The 18,395-nt window shown below is 46.3% G+C and overlaps 1 protein-coding gene across 6 annotated transcripts in view; it reads left to right on the forward strand.

Annotated features, from left to right (window-relative positions):
• The window catches only part of FYN (FYN proto-oncogene, Src family tyrosine kinase), a 131,816-nt gene continuing 113,634 nt past the window's right edge, over nucleotides 214-18,395 (forward strand). For 4 of the 6 annotated variants that reach the window (XM_021392965.1, XM_021392964.1, XM_021392962.1 and 1 more), the window contains exon 1: nucleotides 214-422. The gene's annotated coding sequence lies outside the window, so the exon portion shown is untranslated. The remainder of the gene's footprint in view (nucleotides 423-18,395) is intronic. The other 2 variants (XM_021392970.1, XM_021392969.1) reach the window with 2 other exon arrangements.

The following is an 18,395-nucleotide window of genomic DNA, read 5'->3' on the forward strand; positions in this document are numbered from 1 at the left end:
TGGCGGCGCGGCGCTGCCCTCCCCTCCCCGCCGAGCGGCAGCAGAGGCGCGGCCCTCGTCGCCCCGCCTCCCTCCTCCGCCATCCAATCAGAGCGGCGGATGCTGCCGGCCGCGCTTCGCCACAGGCCGGCGGCGCTGCCAATCTGGGGCCGCCCCCGCGGTGGGGCGCGGCGGGAGGGAGGGTGGGGGCAGGCAGCGGCGGCGGTGGCGGCTCGGAGCGGTGGTGGCGCTGCGCTGCGGTTGCGCCATCTGTCAGCAGCCGCGCGGGGAGCGCAGCGCAGCGCAGTCAGCGCGGAGCGGAGGCAGCGCTCGTGGCAGCCCCGCGCCCTGCTGGGGCCGTGCCCGCCGGCGGCGCGCAGCGGAGGGCCACCGGCGAGAGAGACGAGGAAATGTGAGAGCCGGCCCCGCGCTGCGCCGCACAGGTACCGCGGGGCCGAGCCACCGCCCGGGGGAGGCGGGGATGCGGGGGGGATGCCGCGGCGCGGTCGCTTCCTTTGTGCAGCCAAGCGGCGGGGTTGCCGTGGGGCTCCCGCCGGTTACCGGGACCGTCTGCCTCCCCCCCCTTCCCCCGTGCTGGGGCTCGGTCGGCCACAAAGGGCCCTTTCAGGGCTGCGGAGCTCCGGGGGCGAGGGATGGTGGCGGTCCCCCCGCGGCCCCGGGAGCGCGGGGATCCCCCGTGCCCCTGTTTCCTGCCGCTGCCGGGCCCGGCGCGGGGGGCGGCGGTGAGGCGGTGCCGGGGGAGAACAGCAGCCGCCCCCGCCGTCCTCCGCCCGTCGCGCGGCCGCGCTGCGAGTGGCGGGAGCGGAGCGGGCGCGCGGAAGGCATCCTGGTGCCTGCGGGGCCGTGCAGTGCTCCTCCGTGCGCGGCCCCCGGCTCCCGCATCCCGCCTCGCTGCAGCCCCGCCGCTGCCCTAGCGCTTCCCTGCGTCTCCTCCCCACTCGCGCGTCGCGGCCGGGGTTGTTTTCCCGTGGTATCCTTTCCGCCGGTGACCGCAGCTCAGAGAGGGAAAAAAAAAAAAGGTGAGGATCTGCCTGTTTATATGTCGTAGAGGAAGCGTTCTCGCTGTCTCATCTCCCCGAGCAGCCAGGCGTAGGGACTTGCTAGCTCCAGACCCGGCGAAGGGAAGCGGTGAGCGCTGAGCGGTGAGCAGGAGCCGTGTGTGGCTCGGTGTCCTGCCCTGCGCCCACCCTGCGGCTCTCGCTGGCCTCCCCGGGCCCGGCTGGTGGCTGCGGGCTGGCTGCCACTCCCTCGCTGCGTGACAGGCGTCAGGCAAAGTTCTGGAGTGAACAAAGGGAGCCAAAAGAAAAATATCGGAGTGGGGAGAGAAGGAAACATCCCTGCTATTTGGTGATAGTGACTTCAACCGCAGCTTGACCCAGTGGGGAATTGTATGGGATGGGAAGCCACTCGTCGCTTGCTTTTCAGATTGAGCGTGTTCTCTGTGTCTCTATAGTGGAAGAAGGTTCCCTTGCCCCCCAGTGATAGCAGTCAGTGTGCTGGCGTATGTGCTCATGTAACTGGCAAAGTGCGATGGATGTCAGTAGGTCTGTGGCTTTCTGCAGTTTCTTAAGAATCTTAGGGAAGCGAGGGGGAACAATGATTCTATCTTGATCCTTTTTTTCTTCACAAAGCTGAAACTGATGAAAGTTATATTAATTCCTTCAAGATCTTATTCTGCTGGTAGTAGATAACAGATTTCCTTTCCTTTGTTGAAACTTTTGGATGATTCTTACAGGGTTTACCTGCAGGCCTGCTTCTTTTCTACCTCTAATAGCTGGGTGCCTCATCTGAGTGGCTCATCTTTGGCAAAAGCAAGAATTTCCCAGCTGAGGTTGTCTAATGGTAAGCTGCTGGCTTTGGTGTTTTGTGGTTTGTGCTTCAGGCACATAGTTACAGCAGTTCCTTGCTACCTGCTGGCAGAAGGCATAGTGGCGTGAAGTATCAGTTCAGTGCAAAGCCCTGGGCAGGCTTCTCTAGAAGTTGTTTTGATGATGGCTAAATACCTGTCTCCAGTGAGTGATAAACAATTTTGGCGTGTAGATGTGGCCCTCGGTGTAAGGCAGAAGTGATGAAGGTGGTGTAGAAAAGTTGCTTGCTAACTATTTTTGTTCTAAGTATCTTTAAAAGTTTGGACCCGCTGACAATTTTCTATTTCATTTGAGTAAAAGAAGACGTTGCTGAGGAGCTAGTTACTTCTGAGGTGCTACAGGATTTGCCTGAATAGCGTTATCTAAAAATGCATGGGTGCAGATCGATATGGTAAGGACTTGTGAATAGCTGCTTACCTGGATATACTCATCCAGACTTAATACTGTCTGAGGTGTATTTCTGGTGTAAAAAAACTGCGGTGAGACAGGTGAAAACTGTCCCCTGCCTCCATGACAATGTAACAGTGTGATCCGATACGTCTACAGTATCGGATGTTTGGTTACATTGAAGAAGACTTGCGGCAGTTCGTCCTTTGATGCCTTTTTCCCGCTACTCATGCAGTAATCCTCACTTTGCTGCCCTCCCATAGCAGAGGGAGAAAAAGTGCTGCACGCATGTGTTCTCCCTTCTTCACACGCTCTCTCTCAGGTGCACATTAATACTTGATCCAAGCTTGTATGGTATAGTTCTGCTGGAGTCGATCTGGGTGATATTTGAATGTATAATGATGGAGTTCATTTCTGTCATGGCCGGGACTTTGTAATTTGCTCTACGGGCAGGTCTGCCTTGACAGTGCATGTTGGCAAAGTGGCTGTCTTCCAGAGGAAGAAAATGAATGACTCTTTTTCCCCCTTCCTACCCCTGCAGCTCCCACGCAAGTCTCCTCACAAGTAATTTCCACCCATTACTCCCCAGACAGGACTTTAACCAGACAACTAATTCAGCCGAGCAGTCTCATTGAAATCTGGCAATTAGGGACTCCTTTGGTGACAAAAGGCCTACGATCTGTATAGTGCAAGTCAGCAATTCACTTCGAGTGAGAGCCACAAAAGGATTCATGTGCTCCAGCACGGAGCATCATGAGCTGCGCTGCAAGGGCATTTACAAGCCCTGAGCAAGGGATGTAGGTGCTGGCTCTGCAGTGCTAAGCATTGTGCTCACACCTCTCCTGTGTGCTGAGGAGGTGCAGTCCAGGCCGCCGCAAACAGAACATTAGTTGTTTGCCTCTGAGAACAGTCCCTAGCTCCTGGAGGGAAGCAGGCTCTCGGTCTGAGAGTGGTAAAGCTGGGCCCATGTCCCATGTGGGAGATGTCCTCGGGCCATGATGCCAGAGACCAGCTTGGCCTTGCAGAGATTTGCAGCTGAGGAGAAGTGCCCCGTTGGCACTGGCTGCAGGAAAACAGTGACATCTTGTAAAGAATTTTCAGAACTTTTCTTTACATGGAGTTGGGACAAAACCCAACAATATCATTACTTTCACTGAAGGAAATGAAGAAATAAAATTACTTCAAGTCAACCAAAACATGCCACCATGTCTTGCTTCCAACTGTTTGGAGCTGTAACCTGCTCTGAAATAAAGGCTTGCAACTCAAAATATGTGGATCAGCTTGGAGTAAAATAAACCTGTGACAGTTTGACTTTTTATTGAAGATTCCAATTAAATATAAAATCTTTAACAGTTGTGGAGCTTTTAGATGTTGATAGAACTAAATATCCTTGCAGAAAATGACTGTCAGACTTTTCCTCACCAGTTCTGCTCCTCGTATACCATGCATCTGCATGAATATTTTTCACCTGGAAAAAGCCATCTGAAAGTTAGCCTTGCCGTACTGGCTGAGTTGAATCAGATGGCTTGAGCGTAGTCAGCTTTTCAGCAGAGGAGGGGACAGAAAGTGAATCTTACACTCATTGTCCTTCCCAAAACACAGCTTCCTCTTGATACCAAAGGCATTCCGAATGGTTCTTCTGCGATATGGTGAGAGGTTACCCCAGGTTTTCTAGCTGAGCCTCTGCCAATTCAAGGAAGTCTTGTGCCTGTGGAGGTTTCTCATTGTTCTACACTATAATTTTGTAGAGTATCTGTGAGTAATAAATCCTACTTGAGCAAGCCAGTAGCCTGGATTAGCACAAATGAGTTGGTGCTCTCCACATTTCAACAGTGTCGCGTAATGAGCTACACAAAGCAGCTTGATGCGACGATGATTTGGTGGGAGCACCGGAGGTTGCCCCTCTGTGTATATATTTTGATTGCTTTATTTTTGTGGCTTTTTGGTGTAGCATAGGATGAAAGTATCATTGCCAGTTAGTGCTTACCTTGTCAGGCATCATTTTGGTAGGTACTACGCAGAGAAGTTAAGCAGGGTACGACAGTGAAAAATAATATTAATACCCTTCAAAAAAAAAAAAAGCACAACTTTTCTGCTTCACAAGAATTCTCATGACTGAATGATAATGACTGCATCTGGTGGTTCCCAGTATCCTTCTATTATTTTAGTTGTTCACTTTTTAAAAAACAACTGATGAGGCTTCAACATTCATTTGAAAACCATTTATTGTGTTTGTGGAGACCTTGCAACCCCCCTTCCTGCAGAGCAGCCTGTGTGTGGAAGGACACTTTGTGTGACTTTGATCTTTGACTTGCAGCTGTAGCGCTTAGAAAAGAGGCAGCAGGGAAGCCTTCTTGGCATGACTTCGGACCGTCGTGCAGTCCCTATCTTGGCTTCTGGTAGTGGTGTACAGCCCCCCAGCCTGCAGCAGCAGGCACACAGTGAGCTCTCATGGACCTCTCGTCGCTCTTGTGCAAAACTTCATGGTTGCTTTAGCGAGAGCTGTAGCTATCTCTGTATCAACCAACATCCTGCGACTTTCAGAGCTGCCTTAACTGCCAAAAAAAAAAAATTACAGCAGAAGCTTGCCTGCTACTTTTAAACTCCTGGGTTTGTATTGCTTCCTCATACAAGTACTGTATTTTTTCTTTTTTCCTCCTCCTAGGATAACTTCATTCCATACCTTATGCCTTAGAGTCAGACCAGATGATAGCCCTGTTTGCAGGTGGAGCTGGTGAATCCTATAGCCAGCTGATTTGCCCTGGGGGAGGGGGGCAGGGCTAAGAGAAAGCAGTTCTTTCCCTGATAAAGTGAAGAGTATTTGTTTGCTACTGTGGCTGGGTTTTTCTTTATGGGCAGCCACATGCAAGGAAGCAGTGATGCGTTTTTTCCAGGAAAAATGCTGCTGTACATCTTGGAATGAAAACCTCTATTTTCTGAGTCGAATCTTGGGCTTTTATGTCTTAAACTATTTATAAATGATTTGTATTTATTTTTGGTAGTGAGGTTAATGGTGTTTTGTCTGGCTTTTTTTTTTAAATGGAGAGGTTAATGACTTCGTGCATGGTTTTTAGACCTCCCCCAACTTCAGTAAGACTTTTCTCTACAGACCAGCAAAAAGGCCAGTTCTGTCTCCTCTCTGCCTTCCTAGAACGTAAATGAAAACTACAGTTCTTCCTGGAGTTTGGATGTGAAGTACGTGATAAATGAAAAAATTTCTGCTCGTTGTCATTCCAGGTAGCTCTTGAATTAGTGATTTCTGTAAGAGTGGTCCCATTTTCAAGTTCATTTTGCTGGTTCAACTCCTAAGGGTGGGATAAGACTATTTAAGCAATCCTTTCAGTTGCCCACTCTCTAGTGCCATTCATAATTTTCACATAGAGCTTCAGCTGAATATGCAATCCTTTTGTTCCAAGTATTATGTTCTCCAGGTGTCTTTGAATGGTTGGTGACCTTATATTCACAAGACCTGATACTTTGGGACCAGTAAGGGGAAACAGCAGCTCTATTTTGATTTTTCTCATCAGCCTGTAATTCACGTAAGATCAGTGTAGTGAAGCTGCAAGCTGAAGAACTGGGTTTAACTCTCAGTGTCATAGTCTGTATACTCTCAGAAGCACACATAGCTTTGGTTTCCTTTTTCTCCACTGCTCTACATGTTTCCCTTTTGTAGAAAATGCAGCGAACCCAAATGTTGCTAGATGATGCAACACTGTGAAGAAAGTGTCTTTTACATCCCAAGGTCAAAAATTACACTGTGTTTTTTGGGAGTAGTGCAAGACAAGCATTGACCGTCTTTCTTGCTTAGGGCAGCGTTCCTGACATGCTTAAAAACTGCAGAACTTGTTGTCCTAATGTTCAAGCAGGGTTGCCAAAATTGAACAAATACGACTGGGGACGAAGTGCATAAGGAAGGCTGTGTACCTCTTCCTCCTGCCCAGTCATTGTAGGTGGAACAGCGACAGCATTGATGGGTTTGCACTGCCTGATGCTTGATATTCAGAGCAATTTGCTGCCGCTCCTGTAAAAGGTTAAAAACCATTTTTTCTTCTCCAGGCTTTTTTTAGTTGTGGGCTTCCTCTGGCATCAGTGTGATTCAGTGATTTCTTCAAGGGTGAGGTGACCTTGTCTTTGCTCTTGTGCGTTTTCAGCAAGTGTTCATTTGGACTGTTGTAAGGTTAGGTTGGTTGGGATTTTGTTGTTGCTTGTCTTTTGGCTTGGGTTTTTTTTTTTTAATGTTTTTTTCTCTCCTGTGTAAAAGAATTAATTCTGCTGTATGAAGCTGACTGTGTGACTATAGATGTTGAACAAGCTGGCAAAATATTGTTTTTGTAGTCAACTCTAACAACCTGCCACGTAAATGTGTGCCTTGCTAAAACCGGTGGTTGTCCTCTTGGAGTTAATGTGGCGCAGCAGGACGGTGCGGAGAATTATCTGGAGCTGAATGTGGAGGGTGGATCAGAAAAGCATTGCTTTCTTTGTACGTCCTTGGGTCAGGTTGGATGCACCTCCACGGCACTATGCAGCGATGAACAGAAGATCTTGTGGGGAAGAGTTGGGGTATCCCCAGCAGTCCAGGAGAATCATTTGACACACCTGTTCCACATCTAGGGCACAGAGATTTATTGGTACTTAAGGGCAGTGTATCTGCACAGCACGCTCTTGGGCTAGAGAGGCTGCACTTCACTTTTTTGAGCATCAAAAAAGTAGAGACATGACCTGGAAGAGCGTATTAGTGGATAAATGTTAACTTTCCCAGTACCGAAGACTATCCAAGCTAGTTTTTTAAAAAAATACTTCTAACTCTCTGTTCTTTCTTATACGTTATCTGCCCCACTGAAGAAGAGCGATTATATTCCTAGGGAGCTCCATCTATAACAACTACCCACAAGCTTTAAAATGACATGGTGCTGCAATTGTAAGCAGTGGTTGTTTTCAGGGAAGGTTTCTTCTTGGGTTTTGTTGTATTTTGTGTTGATTGGGTGTGTGTTTTTGTGTGCGTTTTTGGTGGGTTTGGTTTTTTTTGTATGAAAGTCTGGAGTAGCCATTCCAATCATACTGCCACGAGAGTGGCAGAGTGATGTGGGAGTCCTCATCTTATGAGTGAGGACTTTTCAAAGTAACCTGATTTAGGATGCTTGCTGTCTCAGATTTAATTTTAAAGTGTTGATACATTTCTGTGAATTTCTTAGCATCGCTGGACGATTGTTAGCACCCTCTTCCAAAAGAGAAATATTACATTGAACTGAATGTTGGAAGAAAGTGTTAACAAAAGAGAAATATCACAGATCTTGAGAGGATGCAGGTAAAAACAACTCTACACGTGAAATAAGATCTGTATTTGCTAATAAAGTAGTCACCCCAAACTGCAATAATATTTTTTCCTTAATCAGCAGTATGTTGCCACTGAGTTATAACTTCTGAGAAAATATCTTGAACGTGTTAGTCAAACTGCATCATGTAGATTTGCTTCGTGATTGCTGGTATGGGAACTTGCGAACCTGTGTACATCATGACAAGTATGTAGCTTTGGACTCTAATACTCTAAACATAAGGAAACAAAAAAACTGAAAACTTAGTCTGTCCCTGTCTGCAGGGAGATGCTCCCTACCCCATAGCTTTCTCTTTTCAAACTGCGCATACTTAACTCTCTCCATCTCTTCTTCTTGAACATCAAGTGATGCAGTGTCCTGGTGACCATCCACTGGACTTGATGCAGTATGTCAACCTTTCTCTTCCCAGCATACTGAAACCAGATCAGGCACTCAGGATGAGATCTCACAACTGCTGTATACGGAGGAATAACTGCTGCTTCCACCTGCTGGTGAACTACGTGGCTTATTTTGAGCCAAATTTTCAGCTGCTGTCACCTCTCTCTTGCAGGGGAGCTGTATTAGTGCTTGTAGGCTTCTTGTCACCTCAGAGGGAGCTGGAACCAAGACAGGGCTTTGCTCGAGTGAAATGAAGCAGATAACCTAACCAATGTTTACATACCCAGGACTGTAATGTTTTCCATTTCCCTGTAGTGAAGTTTTGCACCAGACTTTCACGCTGCATACAACAGTATAACCTGAAGCAATGAGATGGTATCACAGTGATTGTTTTAGTAAAGCAGTGAGGAAAATGCATTGTAAATGACACATGCAAAATGATGCATTGTGCGTATTCGTTTGTTTTTTTTTTTTTCCTGGAAATACCTCACCTATTAGCCAAGCTATCTTCTTTAATGTTCAGTAGCAAATTTGAGGCCTAGAACAGCAGATGTGCCACCTGAATGAGCCTCATGGGAGCTGGGGCCCAATCACACCTGCTTAAGATTGTGGTACACCCAGAAGGGCTTTCTTCCCACTGGATTCTTGGAACATGAGCATTGCTTGTTGCACTGTTACTGGTGACTGAAGAACCTGTCACTAACTAGGGTCCGTGCTTTTCGAAGGTTTCATCTTTATTAATATACTTTAAATGTGCATTTACACAGAGGAAAAAAAGAAAAAAAAAAAAGAAAAAAGGTAGAGCAGTTGGAATACCAGTGAAATCCACAGCCGCTACCAAACCCATGCGCGTGGGATTTGTCCTACAGTTGCTGTTGCTTCAAGGTGTGTGTGGCTCACATCACTTAGCTCAGTTTTCCTCATACCAGGTGTACAATAGCAGCTGAAGGCATGAGCTTTCCTAAAAGCTGTGGTGACTTCAGTTTATGGCCTGCTGATGGAGAGGTGGATGGAGACTGGCTGCTGCTCCCAGCTGGGGCTGGGTGGTGAGAGAGGGGTGGGCTGGGTGCTTGCTGTGCATTGTGGAGCTGCTGAGCATCCTGGGGCAACTGGAAAAGAAGCCTTAGAGACCCAGTGAGTGCAAAAGGAATCGGCAATAGTGAAGTGTGAGCTGGGAAGGTGGACAAGGGGAGGAAACTTGTCAGATTTATTTTTGTTTTTCTTTAATATTTTTCTTCATCATGGAACTTATTTCAAGGTCTCCCTTTCTATTCTTGCAGTTGCCATTGCTGTGATTTTCCTTTGGGTATTCTTGCTAGCTCCGTAGTACAGTGGCAGACTATGGCAGTTGAGCCCCCAGCATAAGAAAGACATGAACTTGTTAGATCAAGACCAGAAGAGGGCCACAAAGATGATCAGAGGGTTGGAGCACCTGTACTATGAAGACAGGCTGAGGGAGCTGGGCTTGTTCAGTCTGGAGGAGAGAAGGCTCGGGGAAGGCCTTACAGTGGCCTTCCAGTACCTGAAGAGGCCTACAGAAAAGATGAAGAAGGACTTTTTACATAGGGGCATGTAGTGATAGGACACAAGAGGGAATGGTAGTAAACTAAAAGAGGGGAAATTTAGGTTAGATATCAGGTGGAATTATTTATGAGCAGTGAGGCAGTGGCACAGGCTGCCCAGAGAAGCTGTGGGTGCCCCATCCCTGGAGGCTCTCAAGGTCAGGTTGGATGGGGCCCTGGGCAGCCTGAGCTGGGGGGTCGCAGCCCTGCCCACAGCAGGGGCTGGGGCTGGGTGGGCTCTGAAGCCTCTTCCTACTGCAGCTGTTCTGTGATTATTTTTCAAAGGTCTTTATGATCTTTACTTGCTTACAGCAATCTGTTCCTGTGCCTGTTTACCTCAGTCTTCCCAGTCACTCACCTTCCTTTCCTCGCTCTCAAATCGCCTGGTCTCCCACACCAACAAGCTGTTTATCCTTGAGCTAGTAGTTGCTCAGAATGCTCTGATCTTAATGCTGCAAAACTGCTTATACTCACAGCAATTAAGAAATAAAAAGGCAGATTATTTTTTGCCCCGCCCTAGAGAATTAGTTGTATGTTTTCAATCTGTACAGTTGTCACTGTAGGTTACATTGAATAGAACTCAGAGGGGAATAAGAAGCCCTTTTTGGTACAGAAATAAACTCTACATGCAATTGCTCGTTCAGGTTAACTGGACATCTTTGTGCAGAGGAGTAACAGTATGAGACAGCTATACGTCAAACTGAGGCTCAATGTCAAACTGGTCCCTCTGTTATGTGGTGAAATGTAGAGTTTTGCCTGTTGACTTTAATAACTGGCTCCTCCTGGACCCCTCAGAAACATGGATGCTCCTCTGAGCTTGTGGGCAGTACTGGAGGATGGCTTTGTGGCCTCGGTGGCTGCTCAGGTGGGGCTGGCTGTCTCTGGAGGGTGGCTGCTCCTTCCAGAACTGAAAAGCCACTTGTGTTTATTTGCTTGCTTTCAGTTAGAAATTAGGGCAGCTTTGTGCCATATGCAAAGCTCCCATGGGGGAGATGCTGAGAGTTTAAGGAATCTCAGATTTTTGTTCCCATTTTGACTTAATTCACACGAAAAGCTCAGGAGCTTTCTGGCGTTCAGTGGCAGCTTGAGTAAAATAGTTTCAGTGGGAAGATGAGGGGGATGTATATCAGCTTGTAGCTAATATTTGTTTAAACAGGTTAAGCGAAATAATTTAGGATATTGTTAGCAAACTAGAGAAATCGCAAGATGTCCTTCTTTGATGAGTATAAATTATACTATTTTCATTGAAACTCTGAGAGATAGGGAAACAGCACCATGCACAGGAAGATAATACCTCTTCTAGATAACACCAGTTCCTTCAGTCTCCTACATCTTGTCCCCAGACTCTCATCTGGGTGATGGCAGGCCTGGAACCTAGTGCTACCAACCTCAAGTGTCTGAATATTTCAATGGCTTAGGCAAGGAGGGAGGACGGGCTGGAGCTGGGAACTTCCCAAGGTTGCAGCTGGGAATGCTGGAGGGGACACTGCTCAGGGGCAGCCGATGGGTGGAGGGAGCTGCCGCTGAAGATCTCAAACACTGCTGTCTTTTCCTCTGGAATAAATGTGTTTGTACTTGTGTTAACACCTTGCAATTAAGTCTGAGATATTCAAATCACGTTGGAGCTAGGCTCACCCAGTGTGACTCAGGTATTGTTCATATATGCCTGATATATGCATTTTCACTGTGCTGTCTGCAAAATGAGTTGTTAGAGTTGATCTGTGGCTAATATATGCTGTTGGGAAACTGCTGGTATGCCAGTTGGTGTAAAAGAGGCTGATCCTAAAGATATTCCCAGTCTTCTTCTGTTAATGTTGGCAGATGTTTCCAAGCAATACACTGGCTTCTTTGTATATCATTTTTAATCTCTCTGGAGAAAAGATAAAAAATAAATAAATAAACCAAACAAAGGTCTCTATAAAAGGAGTGGCAAGAGCTGGTGTGTTACTCAGGATGAGGCACTTGAAGCTGTCCCAACGCACTGTTTAGAAGGAATAAGTAATTTAAAACTGCTTTCTCTCCTCTGTTTTGCGATTGTTATAGCAATGTCAGCTCTGGCCTAGCAGACAAGTTCTCCAGACTCCCTCCTTCCCAGTGCCACACCTTCCTCAAGTTGTGCACCTCTTTTAGAACAGCCGACCTCAGGCTGGTCAAGTATACCTGCTGACTGCATGCAATGCACATGACCAAAAATGTCAGAAATGTTCCTTTTACGCTATAGGTATGAGTCAAATTTTTTTTTCCATCATCTCAGGACTTTATTCTCTGACAAACTTGTAGTGGCTTTCTACTTCAAATGAGGCTTCGTAGTTTTTGCTTCTAAGTATATCACATCTTGACTGCTGTTTTGAGTTGGCTCTTTGTTTCCTCTGATTCTTTCTGGTAGTGATTTCCAAGTGTCAATCTTGTCAAAAACTACTTTTTAGCACCTGGGAACCAATTATCGCATCTGCTGAAGCTTCTTCCTTACGTTATGTTTGACGAGAAACTGCTAACCTGTGGTCTCCCATCCCTCTTGCTGTAGTGTGAGACCACGCATTGCAGTTGACCTTTTGTTGCAGAATTGCCTTTCGACCCCTTAGAGCAGTTTTTCTGGGCAGCAGCAGGCTGTCTTCACAGCTGGTTGTTCCAGGAGAGGCAGGTAGGCAGGGGAAGTCTCTTTCTTAAGGGGCTGTTGTGCTTGGAGTGTTTGGATGTCAGGCAACCAAGTGCTGCCATAGCAAATCAGTACACAGGTTTTGCTCGACTGGCCAAGGCCATTTTCTCTCTTCTTTAGGATGTCAGGGGACATGGAAGAAAAGAGTGGATGAAAGGGATGGCTGAGGGATCCAGGGGCTAGGCAGGGAGGGGCGGGGGTAAGGAAGGGGCACATCTGTAGGAAGCTAAACTTCATTGGCCCAAGGATTGCAACTTGTTTTTTAAATGCAGTGACACCTATTTCTGAAGAAACCAAACTTTTAAAGACAGAATTTTTGTCATTAGACATGTTTGTCCATCTTTTATAGAGCAGGTGAAGGGTTATCTCTTCTTTTTTAAACACAAGCAGACAAAACCACAAGCCACTTCAGCTGGTGATGCTCAATGAAGGATTTCAAAAGCCGATTACCAGTTTGCCTTGTAGGCATACCCAGCACCCTTAGCAGCCTGCTCTACCAGCCGGCTGCAGCATTTTACTGATGGGAATTGAAGGCATCTGTGTCTGAGTAATGTTCCTACTGAAGTCTGTCGGAAAATTGGTTGGCTTGTGTGTAACCAGAAATGATGTCTTACTAAGTTTAAATTCATGTGGTTAATAGGCAGAATGTGTCAAACTAATTTTATATCTCTTCTTCCTAGGAACAGGGATTTTTAACATCCTTGAAAGTCAGGTTTCATTTGTCTTTCATTCCTTCCAGGAAGAGACTTCCTGGGCCCTTACAGGGCTTCCCTGACTGATTTCAGTGACAATTATGGGGACTGCTTAGCGTAGGAGGGAGCTGGGGCAGGAGAGAGAGGAAAGGCAAAACTTTTCAATTCAGTTTTCAGGCTGATGTTTCTCTCACTGTCTCTTAATCTGGCAGTTTTGACCAGGGTCAGCCCTTTCCTCTGGAGGCATCAGGCTTCTGATCTTTCCTGTTTGTTCTGCAGTTTCAGCAGCAGCAAAGGTGCCTCTCATCCAACCCTGTGAGCATGATGCTTTTACTGGGCTTCAGAATAAATGCAGCCTCCAGGGAGGAGGAAGGAAGGAGGAGTGGGGGCAGAGGAAGGAAACATTGCTGCAATTGTGTTTGGGTGGGAAACTTGGTGGTTTTAGGGGCTCTTGTTAAACATGGGATGATTTGTCAGTTTTATTACCAACTGTAACTTGTTTTATCTTTTATAGCAGTAGTTTTCATTGAGTGGTTCTCATGGAGTGAGAACTGAGGGCTGAACAAATCGTGTCATCGTGGCTCAGTTTGGTATCTGCTGGAGGCACAGTGGAGGTGGAGACAGTAGCTCTCTTCCCTGCAGAGGTCTGAGTTGGACCTTTGTGGCTGCAACAAACTTTACTTTATGCTGGCTTTACACTGGCGTTGCACACAGGAGCCTATGAAGGAGAGGAAGGGATGTGTCTGCCCCTCACAGGCTGATCACGAGCTGGGAGCCAGCTCAGAGCAGAGTGCTGGCCCTGCTCTTGATGAAAGTGGTAATGGGGTGTCCATCCTCCCACGGTTCAGCTCCTAGAGCTCCGAGGCTGATGTGGTGGTGTGGGCACCCTGACAGCTGCAGGCACCTGTGGTGTGGAAAGGGATAACCTGCCCTCATTGCTAGGGGATGATAGCACCCTAAGCTGTGGCTGCTCACATCTGGCAAAACCTGTTCTTTTCTTCCTGGTTGACTTCATCTGAACACCTAACAGTCTAGAAGAAGGAAAACTGCATTCAGTCATTTGTTTTTGTAATCTCTTCTGTGTTACATGTTTGTGTGGGCTGCTAGTACACGTCCGGAACAAATCATTTCACAGCTACTGCAGAGTAAGGAACCTGTCTCTGCAATTGCTCTACTGCTTTTTAAGAAGGACGTGCTATGCTCACTGCACAGGTGGGTGAAGAGCTGCTCCTAAAAGTATTGCTAGTAGTGCTGTACTAATAACCTACTGCTTCTGTAAGGGAAATTGTTTTTCCGAAGTACCGGTGTGGCAGAGAGGCAAGTGATTGACTTTATTGCCAGCTCACTTACAAATGTGTGCAGAGCTTTCTGCCTGCTGTGCATGGGCAGTGTGAAGCGATGGGAGCTCAAGAGGGAGGGGTGCCTGCCCATAATCTCTATCAAGTATTTCACTTGGCTCTTCTCAGTGTCTGTACCCAGTACTGCCATAACGTGCATGTATTTCAATCAGCATTGACTCAGGCTACATCTTAAACCGCAAAGCACACAGGCATGTTGAAATTAGGGCAGATGGGTGCAAAGCGAGCTTTTTTGGCATCTTGCTTTACTGAGGATGGCATGTTGGAAACTTAGGATAGGGAGGGAATCTTAAGGGGTCTTAAGTCATGCTGAATGCAGATCATTATTGACCCCTCATAGCCTACGCTGTCTCAGAAAGCTCCAGGAATGGGCATCTCCAATGTGTATTCCTGCTCTCTTCTGCATATCAGTGTTTGGAAAGCTGCTTCTAGCATCCAGCCTTTTGCTTTGTTTGTATAGAGCATCTCTGTTCAGGAAACATGGAGAAATGGGAAGGTTTAAATGGCACAGCCCCTGAAAACTTATCTGTTTTTCCTGTCAACATTGCTTATGTTAGTAGCATACCCTGCTGCTTTGTGCAAAGCCTGTATCCTTGCGACAGCCTTTTCTTTCTTTCAAGGCTGCTGACACTCCCCATTCTTTCTCTTCTTTATTAACTTGGCTGATTTCTCTAGTTTTTGTGCCTAGGCCGTGGCATGGAAAAGCCTTCCCTGCAGGTCGAGGGAGCAGTGTTGGTTTGTCTGCTGGGATCCCTTGGGGGAAGAGACCACTGTTGTGCTTAGTCCTGAGTAGCAGTGTGATGTTGTGCCAGTGAGGAGAGGGGAGCAGGCTGGAGAAACCAAGCTGTGGAGAGATGGGGCAGAGAAACCTTCATCTGGTGGTCTTTTATTTTTTCCCCAGGTTCTGCAGGTGATTGAACTGGGGATTTGAGGGCTTCCTTCCTTTTGCTGGTAGCAACAACCCATGAAATCTGTCAATAAATGTAGTGCTGTGTACACAGCCATGAGCACCACTGCCTCTTCATTCTGGCTAGCGCAGAGATGAAAGCAGCATGACGTTTTCAGTTTCTCTCTGAGCTTAAACAGGAGAGATTGTGCATCACCCTGCTGATTAATCACAGGCAGTCATGTGATGAACAATCCTCTGGGGATGGAAAAGGTTAGTTTGCTTTTAACAGTCTTAAAATAGCCTCATTTCAAAGAACATTTCCATGATTTTTTTTTTCTTAAGTCAAGGATGTGGAAGTGCTTGCAGTGTTAAGTTGTGTGCATGACAGCGTGTTTGTATGGTGTGACCACAGGCTCTTATCCTGTCAGGGCCCTTGCTTCCATTGGATTACTCCAGACCCAGCTTGAATCAGAAGATAGATGGGTTTCTGCAGAAGGGCAGCTGCAGGAGCTTGGAGGTGCCATGTGAAGGAAGTGGGGAGCTTTGTGGGAGGGGGAAGGAGATGATCCACTTGACATCTAGGAAACAAAACCTGCTTCAGCACATGGTCATGAAAAAATGACTGATTTTCCCTGTGCACCCATGCTGATAGGCTGTGGGGTGACTGGAGGAGTGTTGAGTACATGCAACTGCAAATGGAGTCAATGGGCTCATTGCTCCAAGTGTACTGAATAGTCAGGCCTCATTTGTCTCCAATTGGGCACCTAAATAAAGGACACTTTTGAATTTATCTTCTCGCTGTCAGTTCCTGTCATAAAGTGCCAATAATGCTCCTGGTGTCTTAGGATGCTGTGGGACAGGGGAAAAATAGCATGCTTTGTGAGGAAAAACTCCAGAGCTGAGCTACACAGGGACCCGTGAGTAAACTCATTTTGTGTTTTGAGCAAGCTGGGAATAGCAGTCTGTGAATGCCTCCCCCACCCCCTCCCCCCCCAAAAGAAAAAATATTAAATGACCACACTGAATAAGCATCGATCATTTTAGGCACTGAAGGGAGACTGTACTCGAGTGGAAATCTCTGTGTACTCTGCAGGGAAGGTCTGCCTCAGTGTGAAGTGAGGGGCAGGTGGAAGAAGGCTGGGAGCATCTCCAGATAGCCTTGGGTTCGTGCACACCGTTTTATTACCTTGGCGTTTCTGTTGTGCAAAGATGTGTAGCTGTTCTTTGGATACAAACCTCTGGTGAGGTGCATTGGGGGAGAGCTGGGGAGGGTGACCTGGTGTTGCTCACATGTGTGGCAAGGCTCTGGGCAAACAGAGATCTCTCTGCTTGCTTGTGCTGCAAGTCTGAGCATGTGAACCATGCTAATTTGCTGCTGCACACAGTGTTTGTGGCAAAGATGACAAACCAGCCTTTGTGTGAGTGCAAAACCGGGCAGACAAAGCACAGGATGGAAATGTGGTGCTGTTATGGTGGTGGGTGTCTGTGGGCTCCTCACCTCTTTGTTGCTTATGATGGGAACAAGAACGGGTCCAAAACCCATGTTAGCTTTGTGGGGCGCTGAGGTGGGTTAGAGAAGTTGTGTTGTTGAGGGAAGAGGACTTGGGACGCTGCGGGATTTTAAAACTTCTGTTTTTCTAACCATCTGACTCTCAGCATGTGGGTTTCGGTGCTCAAAGTTGCACTTTTTTTTTTTTTAAGCACTAATAGTTAGGGGCCTGATCTATGTCGAGTGAAGAACTCTGCAGTCATAAAGAATGTAAAACAGCTCTTTAATTATATATTAAATCTTACTGTCCTTTACAGGTAACACAAAGCAAAGTCAGAACATAAACAAGCAGCCCCACGTATGGCAGGACAGTTACTCTGCTTTATTTTAAGCCTAATTATACTTGAAAGGTGTTGGGGAAATTGAGAATTTGACTTTTGGCACTTATCAGCGCAATCTTAATTAACCATCAGCACCCTTTTTCATGTAATTCCATGAAGCGCTCCAGTCCTGTGATCTTATTTCCCTCCTCTCATTGTGGAGTTAATACTCTGTTTCATAACCTAGAGTATCTTCTCTTTTGCCAGTTATTTTTAAACATTTCTGAAAACCGTTTGGAGGTGCCCCTGTGTGTCAAAGCATAAGCTCATTGAGTTGTCATCCCTTTCTGACTCTCAGCAGAAGACTTCAGGGAAATATGTAAATATCTTCAGTGACTGCAGTGGGGGTAATAGAACACTGTGAAGTGCACTTGTGCTGTTAAGCGGGATTGTAGAATGCACAGAAGGCGTGCAAGGAAGCAGCTAAATACGGCTTTTATTTGCTAAATGAGGTGTTTGTAAATGAAGCCTCTTGTAAAATGTCGATTGATTTTTTTTTGTCGTTCGTACTGACAGAGTACAAAGAAATATAACACATAAAGGCAGTTGCTGACTAGCTGGTAATGTTGCAGTCAGACAAATTTTATAAATAGGAGAAAAAAGGAAAAGTTAAGTTCTCTGCCTTCCTAAAAATTCAGTTTTTGTGTTTCATGACAATTTTTAAAGGTAACGGACTTGATAAATTATTTGATAGCATTTTGAAAAGTTATTTTAGTTACTGGGAGGAAGCATAACTTTTTTTTTTTGTTCCTAGCTCCTTGTTGGCAAGATGAGGGGAGAGGGTTGTGAGAGGAGGAGGACGAGATTGGGGGGAGGAGATCTTGTTTAGTGATTGACTTTTATTTGAAGCAAAAATATTTTTAAACCTACAAAATAGCATTTGATTCCTATAATCCCTGGTGTGCTTGTATAATCTGCTTATGATTTATAATACAAAATCAAAAAATCCCACAAAGTCCTTGGTCAGAAGTATTTTGGCACTTGAAACACTTTAGGGAGTCCAAGGGGGAGGGAAAAAAAAAAAAACCAACCACCTCAGCCTTGTGCTTACTAACATTTTTGTATTAATAATAGCTGATTCAGTGCCAATACTGCCTGTCCCCAACATGATACTGATGATATCTTGTGAGAGGTGGGTAGATGTCTATACTGTGCTCTGAGAAAAGGTTGCATGAACTTGGACTTGTGGTTCTGTTTTTTCCTTCTTTAAAAAATGAGAGCAAAAAAAAAGCAAGTCAGATATCTGTGAGAGGTCATCTTCCTTTGGCTGAATAGTACAAAGTAAACTGGGTCATAAGTGTATACATGCATATCAAACAGGTTTTACTGTACATCTGGACTTAAATACTTGTGTATTTATTCAATTCATATATATGTTCTCTAAAATTCAAAGCAAGAGATTC

The sequence above is a fragment of the Numida meleagris genome, chromosome 3 (assembly GCF_002078875.1).
Source record: "Numida meleagris isolate 19003 breed g44 Domestic line chromosome 3, NumMel1.0, whole genome shotgun sequence".
Lineage (NCBI taxonomy): Eukaryota > Metazoa > Chordata > Aves > Galliformes > Numididae > Numida > Numida meleagris.